This window comes from Sapajus apella, unplaced genomic scaffold (genome assembly GCF_009761245.1).
Source record: "Sapajus apella isolate SASKATOON/1434 unplaced genomic scaffold, GSC_monkey_1.0 scaffold148, whole genome shotgun sequence".
Classification (NCBI taxonomy): Eukaryota; Metazoa; Chordata; class Mammalia; order Primates; family Cebidae; genus Sapajus; species Sapajus apella.
In genome coordinates, this window is record NW_022437088.1 from 1,198,143 (window position 1) to 1,209,165 (window position 11,023).

Here is an 11,023-nt window from a genome sequence, read left to right on the forward strand (position 1 = left end):
AAAAAAAAAAAAAAAAAAAAAAAAAAAAAAAAAAAAAATCCGAGTCTCTAGAAGGTGAAGTTCACTGAGGGCAATAAGGGAGGACTGCTCTTACCCAGAGGGCTTGAAAGGGTTATGAAAAGCCCGAACGACAGCATAGCTTTCACATAGAATATTCAACAATGTATTTCTAGCATTGCAAACATTGTTTTTTAATGTATTGCATAATATTGAATACATGCAAATGCATATATGTAATGTATGTAAAAGCTACATATATAAAAGTTAATTTATGAAGATAAAATACCCAGGAGACCCCAGCAACCTAAAAACTACCACAGTCATTGTCTCTGAAGCTTCCTCTCGGCTTCCCCATCTTCCGGCCTTCCCGTCTACACAGTGTTACATTTTGAGTTTATCACTTCTTTACTTTTAAAAGTAGGTTCACTACCTATGGACCCCTGCATTTTTCCCAACTTTGCTTCATTTTTGAGCTTTACATAAATGATAAGTGGTTTGAATACAGTCTTTTGTGATGTGCTTTTCTCTTTTCTTTCTTTTTTCAATTTTTTTTTTTGAGACAGAGTCTCTCTCTGTCACCCAGGCTGGAGCGCAATGGCACGATCTTGACTCACTGCAGCCTCAACCTCCCATGTCCAAGCCTCCGTCTCTGCTTCAGCCTCCTGACAAACTGGGACTATAGGCACACACCACCACGCCCAGCTGATTTTTTATTTATTTATTTATTTATTTTTGTATTTTTAGTAGAGATAGGGTTTCACCATATTGGTCAGGCTGGTCTTGAACTCCTGACCTCGGGTGATCCACCCACCTTGGCCTCCCAAAGCTCTGGGATTACAGGCGTGAGCCACCGGGCCCAGCTGGTGCTTTTCTTGAACCTTCTTTTGTGTGTGTGTGATACAGGATCTCAGTCTGCTGCCCAGGCTGGAGGCGGTGGCACAATCATAGCTTTTTGCCACCTCAAACTCCTGGGCTCAAGCGATCCTCCCACCTTAGTCTCCTGAGTAGCTGTGACTATAGGTGTGCACCACCACGCCCAGCTAATTTTTTAAATTTTTAGTAGAGATAAGTTCTCAATATATTGCCCAGGCTGCTTGCCAACCCCTGGCCTCAAGCCATCCTCCTACCTTAGCCTCCAAAAGTGCTGGGATTACAGGAATGGGGCACCGTGCCCGGTTGCTCTTTTTTTTTTATTTTTTTTATTTTTCTTGGGACAGGGTCTCACTCTGTCACTCAGGCTGAAGTACAGTGGCACAATCACAGTTCACTGCAACCTCAAATTCCTGGGCTCAACTGATCCTTCCATCCCAGCTTCTCAAATAGCTGGGACTACTGGTACATGCTACCATACCTGGCTGTTTTTCTTTCTTTCTTTCTTTCTTTTTTTTTTTTGAGAGATGGGGTTTCACTACATTGCCCAGGCTGGTCTCAAACTTCTGGCCTCAAGCAATCCTCCACCTGGGCTTCCAAAACATTGGGATTATAGGCATGACCACCTGGTCCAGCCTCATTTGTATGTCTCTATGATTCACTGACATTTTCAGTGCTACGTAATATTCCATTGTGTGACCCTGTCACTCTCTATGTTTTGCCATATCAGAGAGAGCAGCTATCAACTTTCTCATGACCCAGTGCACTTGCCCAAGAACTTCCCTAAGAATGAAACTGCTAGTGTTGGCATGTGTGTGACATGTGCCCCTTTCCTTCACAACTGAACACACGGTCCAGTGCGTCTAACTCCAATGTGCCCCGATGGAGGCGGCAGTTCACCGCATCCAGTCCACACCTGGAAGTCCATCAGTGCCTGAACGCGGTTACGTATGAAAGACGCATCGACACTCCTAATCACTGCATCAGTATTTCCACTGCTCCGTTTTCTACTTGATAAAGCAGCTGTGAAGATAAAACCTAACACAGCCTTCAAGTTCCTGCACAAATGACCAACTTGTAGGAATAAAGATGGAAAGAGTGCCCAAAGAGAACCACTCCCAGTGCAATGCTTGCAATATGCCTTCCTCAGCTGATAAGCAGGAATCGGAATTCACAGGGCAGTCTAGGAGCACCAGCACATAACAGACACAAGTGCAGTGTGCACAGAAGTCTAAGGCAGGGGTCAAGGATCACATGCGGCTCCTCCGATCGCCGGCACTTTTCACATGTCACAGTCCACAACTCTATAAATGTCCCTTCCCCGGCCATGGCGACAACGCTGTAAGCTCCTGGCCGCCACTCATCGGAGAACTCAGTAGGTGCTTAACGCATGTTTGTTGAATATAGGGCATGTAAGGGGCGCCCACAGGGACAGGGTCTTGGCACCAAAAATTCCCAGGAGCATGGTTCACAGGTGAAGGGGTCTGAGCGGTGCCCTCTCGTGTTGTGTGATGGGCGGGCCCCTCGCTGGGGGGCAGAGGAGCCCGCTGAGGCAAGAAAATAGACACCTGGAGGCAGAGGGAGCTCTCTTTTCTGCTTCTGCCTTTGCCGGATCCAAGAAATATGTCTTTCTGGTTACTTCCTCTACCGCAGTTCAGCGGGAAGCTCTTGCCACATTTAGCGGCCGGCCTGAACAATCACAGGGGCTGTTCTGCTCCCGCACGCACTAACAATGGCCAGAGTATCTGAGCAGCTCAGAGAAATACCAAATTAAAATACTTTTTTTTTCCCTCTTCCACAAAAGCAGAGCTGCAGGGAGCAACATAATGGCCACTTCCTCTGCCAAGAAACTTAAGTAATGGTTTTCTGAATCTTTAAAACTGAGTCACTATTTTTCAGAATAGGGAATGATTAATTATAAACCACCCATTGGCCAGTACTGCCTGTCACAGCCCTGCTTCAAAATGTACTTCTTCTAGGACCTGTGAACGACACTGTGTTAACTATGCTTCTAAAAGCACTGTATGCAGAATGATCAAAGAAATACAGAGCAAAGACCACAAGAAAATACACTTGCTAAAGTCAGGGTGAGTGGCACTGTCCCTCCCCTCCCACCCCCTCGCCCCTCTGCCTCCTGACCCAAATCTCTCCCTCAGTACTCTGACACCAGGGTGGCAGTGGAGGAGCCTCATGCATGACTCAGAATAAGTAACATTCACAGAAGTGTCCTCTAAACACCTCTGCCCTCCTCTCCAAATGATGGTGCTGGAGGTGGTTTCTTTCTCTTCCCCGCGTCTTTCTGTAGTTTTTGCATTTTCTGTAAGTTGCCTGTGTTGCTCTTGTAATGCATATATATATATTTAATTAAACAAGCTGCATAGCCTGGGACTGTCTGAGTTGGGATTTCTAGGAAGGAGGAAGAGGCCATGGCAGAGCGCAGTGGGTGCTGAGGGATGGGGGAATGAGGAATGGTTTTTCAAAATAAACAGCCTCTGAGCACCTTCAGGCAAGAGAGTGCCACCTTGCCCTTGCAGCGCTGAGTTCTGTCACTGTCACTGCATTCTACACCCATATCCCAGCCTTCCCCTGTAGACCTGATTCCTTGGTGGACACAAGGCACCATATTTGGGCTCAGCCTTGATTCCTCCCATCTGTCCTTGTTTTTCTGTTCCCTGGGAGTCTGCTGGGGCCCTCTCTAAGTAGGCCGTACCAAAGAGAAGGGCCAAAAAGGGGAGGCTGAGGCAGGTGGATCACAAGGTCAGGAAATCGAGACCAGCCTGGCCAACATAGTGAAACCCCATCTCTACTAAAAACACAAAAATTAGCCGGGTGTGGTGGTGCATGCCTGTAATCCCAGTTACTCAGGAGGCCTAGACAGGAGAATCACTTGAACCCAGGGGGCAGAGGTTGCAGTGAACCAAGAACACACCACTGCACTCCAGCCTGGTGACAGAGTGAGACTGTATTTCAAAAAAAAAAGGGCCGGGCATGGTGGCTCACACCTGTAATCCCAGCACTTTGGGAGGCTGAGGCGGGCGGGCGGATCACAGGTCAAGAGATCAAGACCATCCTGGCCAAGATGGTGAAACCCCGTCTCTACTAAAAAATACAAAAAAAAAAAAAAAAAATTAGCTGGGCATGGTGGTAGGCGCCTGTAATACTAGCTACCCGGGAGGCTGAGGCAGGAGAATCGCTTGAATCCGGGAGGTGGAGGTTGCGGTGAGCCAAGATCGGGCCACTGCACTCCAGCATGGCGACAGAGGGAGACTCCATCTCAAAAAAAAAAAAAGAGAAGGGCCAAAAGGAAGAGACATGGTGGGGAAGCAGGTGAGCAGGGAGCTTCTGAGAGCAGTCCTTCCTGCTCCTGGGAGATGTGCGCAGTCATTCTCACACTCCAGCCCAAGCCTGACAGACCTTGCGTAGCAGGCCCTGGGAGATGGGGCGGGAGCGGGGTGAGGTGGTGGTGAAGGCGTAGCTGGGGCACACACTGAAATTTAGCAAAGAGCACACGATAATTGAGCATTTGTCCCTGAGCAATTGCTCAGCATTTAGGGCCAGGATTGCAAGCCTGTGCCTGTCCCTTCCTCAAGAATTCAAGAATTTTTGTGCTCCCATAATGTGCAAGATCGGAAGTTCCTAATCCAGGAAAAAGAACTCCACGTTGAAGTTACTGAGCACCTCCGATACACTGGCACTCCTTCCCGTCTTTTCCATATCGTCATCTTCTTTAAACCCCACAAAGCCCACAACTTGAGGTCAAGGCTTTAATGAGCTGTGATTGTGCCACTGCACCCCAGCCTGGGCCACACAGCAAGACTCCGTCTCAAAAAAACCAAAAGTATTCCTCCTGAAAACAAACCTCCAAGCTCCTCCTAACAGTCACAGGCACTTGGTGTCTGGTCTGGTCCGGTCAGTTTAATCACTGACTATTAATTGTGTGGGGTTGGGCTGACACAAAGGTACAGTCTGCCTTGATTTGTTCTTTAATGTAAAGTACATCTCAGCAGGGTGCAGTGGCTCATGCCTGTAATTACAGCACTTTGGGAGGCTGAGGCCCGCGGATCACTTGAGGTTGGGAGTTTGAGACCAGCCTGGCCAATACGGTGAAACTCCATCTCTATTAAAAATACAAACTTAATACAAACTTAAAACTATCTATAATACAGGCCACCCTGATATCAATGTCTACAACATATTGAGGGAACTAAGAAGAAGGATAAACTATTCTAAAGGGGAAAGAGAGATGTGATCGGGGCCTTGAGAAATGAGTGGGAGTTTGATAAGTGGAGCCACAGGGAGCCGTGTTCCATAAAGAGGGAACAGTATATGCAAGGCATTAAGAATTGAGAGTTGGGCTGGGCGTGGTGGCTCAAGCCTGTAATCCCAGCACTTTGGGAGGTCGAGGCGGGTGGATCACGAGGTCAAGAGATCGAGACCATCCTGGTCAACAAGGTGAAACCTCGTCTCTACTAAAAATACAAAAATTAGCTGGGCATGGTGGTGCGTGCCTGTAGTCCCAGCTACTCGGGAGGCTGAGGCTGGAGAATTGCTTGAACCCAGGAGGCGGAGGTTGCGGTGAGCCGAGATCGCGCCATTGCACTCCAGCCTGGGTAACAAGAGCGAAACTCCGTCTCCAAAAAAAAAAAAAAGAATTGAGAGTCACCTAGCGCCGTGGCTCTTGCCTGTCATCCCAGCACTTCGGGAGGCTGAGATGGGAGGATCGTTTGTGCCCAGGAGTTTGAGACCAGCCTGGGCAACATGGCAAAACTCCATCTGTACCAAAAAAACTCTAAAATTGGCCGGGTGCAGTGGCTCACGCCTGTAATCCCAGTACTTTGGGAGGCCGAGGTGGGAGGATCACGAAGTCAGGAGTTGGAGACCAGCCTAAACAACACAGTGAAACACAAAACTTAGCTGGGCATGGTGGCATGTGCCCATAATCACAGCTACTCAGGAGGCTGAGGCAGGAGAATCGCCTGAACCCAGAGGCAGAGTTTACAGTGAGCTGAGGCCACTGCACTCTAGCCTGGGCAACAGAGCAAGACTTCATTTCAAAAAAACAAAAACAAAAAAACTCTAAAATTAGCTCAGCATGGTGACGCATGCCTGTAGTCCCAGCTATCTGGGAGGCTGCGGCAGGAGCACTTGAGCCCAGGAGGTCAAGGCTTTAGTGAACTGTGATTGTGCCACTGCACTCCAGCCTGGGCCACACAGCAAGACTCTGACTCAAGATAACAAAAGTATTCCTCCTGAAAACAAACCTCCAAGCTCCTCCTAACAGTCACAGGCACTTGGTGTCTGGTCTGGTCCGGTCAGTTTAATCACTGACTATTAATTGTGTGGGGTTGGGCTGACACAAATGTACAGTCTGCCTTGATTTGTTCTTTAATATAAAGTACATCTCAGCAGGGTGCAGTGGCTCACGCCTGTAATTCCAGCAGGCGGATCACTTGAGGTCAGGAGTTTGAGATCAGCCTGGCCAATATGGTGAAACTCCATCTCTATTAAAAATATAAAAATTAGCCAGGCGTGGTGGTGTGTGCCTATAATCCCAGCTACTGGGGAGCCTAAGGCGTGAGAATCGCCAGAACCCAGGAGGCAGAGGCTGCAGTGAGCTGAGATCGGGCCACTGCACTCCAGCCTGGGTGACACTCCTTCTCAAACAAATAAATAAATAAAGTACAACTCCACAAGCAGGAGGCCCCTTGGCGCAGAGGAAACAGCTCTGTGTCATCAGACCCGAGTTCTATTCCTGGTCTTGTGATGACTCACAGGGAGCCATGGGCACATCAGTGCCCCTGGCAGAGCCCGCTGGCCTTCTCTGTAAAATGGGGGTTCCGACTGTGACCTGTAGGTCCCCCTGGACCCCCACTCTTGCAGTCTAGCATCCCATTGCACCCAATCATTAGGTCTCAGCCAGCAGGAAGCAGACAACACTGTTTGAAAACACATCATTAATCTATGGATTTATTGGATTTATTATTTTAATAGTTGATGGCTTTGAGAGAAGCATGATGGGCAGGTCATCCCAGTGCCCTCAAAAAAATGCTTCTTTCTCCCTGGAGAGCTCTAGGGGAGGGAAAATTCCCACAACCTCCCTTGCCTCCCATTCCTCAAGGGAAAGAGAGTTTAGGTCCTATAACTCCCAGCAAGCAAGCCCATATCTCCCTGCCCCAGTGGCCCAGGAATCCCTTTCCCAGGGACACTGGGGCCCCCGCCATGGCCCAGACACCCCTTCGCCTGGGGACCCTGCAGCATAGCTCTGGGAAGTGGGGTTCCTCCCCAGTTGGGACCTAACTTTGGGTGCCAGGAACCCCAACAGCTTTATTGTCTTTCTACTTTCTCCCCCTTCTTCAAGTAAACTTGCAAATGTCAATAACCAGAGAAAAACACACACAGAGACACATATTTCTCAACTCTCTCACTGCTTGCTGTGGCTCTTGCCAGCAAAAACAAGTTCAGCTTCCCGGCCCCATTTATGTAAGCAGTGAACCAGCTGCCTGGCCCGGCACGGAGGACGCAGGCTTGGCTCGTGCCTGCTAATCCCACCTCACCGCCCGGTTTCTGAGCAGGGACACAGGTCCCCGCTGCCCAGGCTTGCTGGCAGCACAGGGCAGCCCCCAGCCTAACCCAGCTTTTTGGGTTGCAAAGGCACAGGATTTCAGAAAGGGCCACAGTGGAACCAAAGGTCCCCTGCCAGCAATAATGGTCTTGATCTAAAAGTCGGTGGGTGCTGAGACACCTCCAGGAGAAGTCTGTGGCACCTCGTGTCCAGATGGAAATAAGAGTAGAATTTGGTCCCACAGGGGCAAGGACAAGTCCTCGTGTTCTCGGTCACCTATCCTTGCGTTCCCCATCTTTGGCCCCATGGCTCCTGGCTGTGATGTGATAATAACCGTAACAATCATTAGTAGTTGGGACACACCCTGCGCCCTGGGCTTTCCCTAAGAGGACACTACTCCTCACAAAACAATCTGCGGGGGAGGAAGTCTCATCCCCATCTCATTGTTAACGCAACAGATCAGAGAAGTTAGGGCACTTGCCCAAACCCACACAGCACGTGAGTGAGTGAGTCCGTGCTGGACCCAGGTGAGCCTGGCCAAAGCCTCGCTCTCCTTGGCCCAGGTACCTCTGCACGCTCCACCCCCAGCTCCCTTATCTGGGCTCCCCACCGCCCTCTCTCTTCCCATCTCCCAATTTCCTCTCCTTGTCCTTGCTCTTCTCACACATTTCCACCCTCAGAGGCCCAGGCAAGGGAATGCTGAGGCTTGAGGGGTGTGGGTCAACCTTATTGGGAGGGGGGGTCAGCCCCATCACTGCAGCTACAAACCTAGTGGGACGTTGGGGGTCTCTCAGGAGCCAAGAGTCGTGCCCTTGGCCTTTCTCTCCCTTCCCCACAGCCGCAGCCTGTATAGGATGAGTTGGAGCCTAAAACCAACTCCCCTGGGGCTCCAAATCTCTCACCCTCCCCAGGTCACTCCACCGTCTGGACCCATTCATTTCTCCTTAACATTTCAGAGGGCATCCTCGGCCACTGTCCAGGGAGAGGCAAGGCCGAAGGCTACAGCAAGTCAAGGCTCCCAGGCTCTAACCTGAGGCCGGAGGCCTTCTCTACTTAGCTGCCAGCCCGGTCTGCCCGCAGCCTCCTCTTCTCAGATTACGAGCTCTGGCCGGCAGGCCTCTGCTCCCTGCTGCCCCACATACGTATTTGTACTTCTTGTACCTGCTCGTATTTGTCTTGTATTTGGCAGAGTCAGTATTTACCTTGGCTTGGCCTTCCTCCCATCCACACCACCGAGTGTATGTTGCTGGAGTGAGGGTCTGGGAGAAAAGGCTCTTTTGGACCCATAAACAGGTAATGCTCAATGCTGACTCAGAGACCCGCGTGCACATGTGACCAACTCAGGAGAAAAAACATTTAATCCTCCCCTGGCAGCATCAGAGATAACCACCTGCCTCCAGTCTAAGAAGGTCCGGCCTGGGTCATCCCTCAGAGATTATAAACTAATTAGAGGAAAAGATATCTAAGGCCGCGTGCCGAGGCTCACGCCTGTAATCCCAGCACTTAGGAGCTGAGCTGGGCAGATCCCCTGAGGTCAGGAGTTCAAGACCAGCCTGGCCAACACGGTGAAAACACATCTATACCGAAAACTACAAGAATTAGCTGGGCGTAGTCATGTATACCTGTAATCCCAGCTACTCAGGAGGCTGGGGTAGGAGAATCGCTTGAACCCTGGAGATGGAGGTTGCTGTAAGCTGAGCTGAGATCACACCAGTCCATCCTGGGCGACCCTGTCTCAGAATAAGGATATCCTTTTTTTTTTTTTTTTTTTTTTTTTTTTTTTTTAGGATGACGTTTTGCACTGTTGCCCAGGCTGGAGCGCAGTGGCGTGATCTCAGCTCACTGCAACCTCTGCCTCCTGAGTTCAAGCAATTCTCCTGCCTCAGCCTCCCAAGTAGTTGAGATTATAGGCATGTGCCACCCCAGCTAATTTTTTGTATTTTTAGTAGAGACGGGGTTTCACTATGTTGGCCAGACTGGTCTCGAACTCCTGACCTTGTGATCCGCTCACTTTGGCCTCCCAAAGTGCTGGATTACAGGCGTGAGCCACCGCACCTGCCAAAAAGGAAAGGATATCTAAGGAGGGCAAACAATCCACTCCCTGGCCCCAACCTAACCTCAGGAGCAGACAGAGAAATAAAGGGATTAAAAGCAGGACGCAGCAGGGCCTACGAAGAAAGCCCCCGGTACCTGCAGATGGACACACACAGAATTTTGGTCCTGAAAGGGACTGTGAGGAGAAGCTACAGCCAGGGAGTGGGATGCTGAGATGAGGAGTGCTGCCTTAAGGCTGTACGGGACTCTTAAGGACGACTCAGGCCAACCTGCTCATTTTGGTGGATGAGGAGAACCAGGGCCCGGAAGTCATGCAGCAGTGCACAGTGTAGCCAGGACTGGAGCTGGGATCTGGGACGCTCGGTCCAGCCTTAACACGCAGCTCTCTGCCTTCCCAGAAGTACGGCCCAAAGGGTCTTTCTTGTCTTCTAGGCTGGCCCTCAGCCAGATTTTTTTATGTGCTTCTGGAAGGTGGCAGGATGGGAGGGGGAGGGAGCGATCTGAGGTACACACCTCCATCCATATCTATGGACTCCCCAGCTTCCCCTCCTTGACTCCTTTAGATATGAGGCAGCAAAGCTGAAGATTCAAGAAGTCACGTGGAAGTGTGAATGGAGCAGCTGGGAGGGGTAACGGAGGTTTGAGGGGTGTGCATAGGGAAATTTCAGGGCTCCCCTGAGGCTGCTTTTGTTCAGTTCTTATTCTGAGTGGTGGTTCCATGCGTGTGTTCAGTTTGTGAAAACTCACCCAGGGTGAGACCTATGCTGACCACGCTCTTTTGTAGGTGTGTCAATCTGCCATAACACTTTTTCATACAGGTCCCAAAGTCCCCATTCCTGCATTCCAATCACTGCTGAGCCAGCCCCCACCCCCTCCCCACCCCCATGTGCCATGAGCTTGGGTACACACATGCATGCACACACTGGTACAGCTCACTCCACATCACCGTCAAGGAAGCAGTTCCAAATGGAAGTGGAATGGGCACACCTCCCCTCCGTGAGACCTGGCTGTCGGGCTTTCCTGCCCCAGCACCTCCTCTCTCATGCATAAGCCCCATAAGGCCTACCAAGAGATAGGAAGACTCCACATTATAAATCATCAATGTGTCGACCAGGCGAGGTGGCTCACGCCTGTAATCCTAGCACTTTGGGAGGCTGACGTGGATGGATCACCTGAGGTCAGGAGTTCAAGACCAGCCTGGCCATCATGGTGAAACCCCATCTTAAAAATAAATAAATTAAAAATATAAATCGGCCGGGCGCGGTGGCTCACGCCTGTAATCCCAGCACTTTGGGAGGCCGAGGCAGGTGGATCATGAGGTCAAGAGATCGAGACCATCCTGGTCAACATGGTGAAACCCCGTCTCTACTAAAAATACAAAACATTAGCTGGGCATGGTGGCGCGTGCCTGTAATCCCAGCTACTCAGGAGGCTGAGGCAGGAGAATTGCCTGAACCCGGGAGGCGGAGGTTGCGGTGAGCCGAGATCACGCCATTGCACTCCAGCCTGGGTAACAAGAGAGAAACTCCGTCCCAA

At 50.4% G+C, this 11,023-nt stretch overlaps 1 protein-coding gene across 3 annotated transcripts in view; it reads right to left on the reverse strand.

Annotated features, from left to right (window-relative positions):
* IL6R (interleukin 6 receptor) overlaps positions 1 to 11,023 on the reverse strand; it is a 61,148-nt gene that overhangs the window by 37,661 nt on the left and 12,464 nt on the right. The gene's annotated exons all lie outside the window — the stretch shown is intronic.